The sequence below is a fragment of the Musca autumnalis genome, unplaced genomic scaffold (assembly GCF_047663935.1).
Source record: "Musca autumnalis isolate F117 unplaced genomic scaffold, ASM4766393v1 scaffold_7, whole genome shotgun sequence".
NCBI classification, from domain to species: domain Eukaryota; kingdom Metazoa; phylum Arthropoda; class Insecta; order Diptera; family Muscidae; genus Musca; species Musca autumnalis.
This window is the reverse complement of record NW_027412310.1, coordinates 36,315-37,792: the sequence shown is the minus strand read 5'-3', so window position 1 is coordinate 37,792 and position 1,478 is coordinate 36,315.

The window sequence follows — 1,478 nt, the reverse complement described above, 5'->3', positions numbered from 1 at the left end:
GTTAATTCCTTATTCTAAGCTGTTTTCAAGCGGGATATTATTTAATCATCGCTGCTAGTTGAATGAAAGGCGCTAATTAGTTTCATCCTAGTAACTGTATGAATCGATTTATTGTACTCTATAGTAGCCAAAAGAACAATTTCTTCTATATAATCCAACTCCTTGTCAATTTTAAGGCACTGCGATATTTCCGTAAGAGTACTGTGGAAACGTTCCACTTGACCATTTGACGTACTGTATAGCGTGTCAAAATGATTCTTTAGTGTCATTTTAATAGTAAGTGAGTTGAGCGACTTGTTGTTTTCATAATAAATAGTTTTCAGTCCAGAAAACATATTAAGTAACTGCAGCAGTTGAGGCTTAACATCTATCGTTCTGGATTTTAAATTCCAACCTTGGAAAGTGTGTCGGTGCAGGTCAGAAAGTATCTTGACCCTGTAGAGAAAATGTCAATGTGTAGAACTTCTCCACAATATGTTGGAATGAGTATCTTGGAAATGAGTTGCCTATTTGGATGACGGTCGTATTTCGCCTGAGAGCAAACACGAAAATTTGCCACTAGTTGCTTTGCTTTCTTTTCCATTTTTGGAAAAATTGGTCTTCGAAAATGTGTTTTACATTTGAGTTGAATTAAATCATAAGTTTGTAAGGTAATTAAGTGCCTTTTTTCCAATAATAATGAAGGTTCTCCTTTTAGGTTCCACGCCCTCTTCTTTAAGTATTTCATTACGGAAGCAATTGACCAGTTTATCAATTCTCCCAATGGTGTTGGTTGATGACTATTCACTGTGTATTGTCTGAACACTCGCATCATCTATGTTGTTTAAATACTGTCAAGATAATGCATCGGCGATTATGATTTTTATTATATTATTTTCATTTATTCGTTACAAAACTTACAATTCATATTTCAGTACGCCTTAAGCATAGTAGAGCCTTGCTGGCAAATTACACTATTCAAAAAAAATACATTTCTTCAATAAAATAATATAATACTGAAGTACAACAGTTTATAACGGAGTTTCAGTTTGAGATTAAAGATAATTTTTAATGATCTTTTAAAAATAGAAAATCGAGTGAATTTTAAATTATTAGGTAAGTGGTTAAACTCATAACTACCAGAATATTCTATTCTCTTTTTTGTCGTCTCAGTGCGGCACAATGCAACTCTAAGCTGTTGATTATTCCTGCTGTTGAAAGAAACTTGGTTTATTATAAAGTCTACGGTATGGTATCCAATATGATGTATACATTTGAAGACATACAGTAGGAGCTGCAACTTATGGATACCATATATTGACAAGATCGACGGAAAAGCACCACTATTGTTTACGCTGGAATTCCCCAACTGGCAACTATTTCTATTGTTCAGTGTTCCGAAATATATGTATTCGGCATCCCTAACTCTGCCCAAAATTGTGCCATGTATGCTCTCATTCTTCCTTTGAATTTCCTTACTGAACTTTCCTTTGTAATTT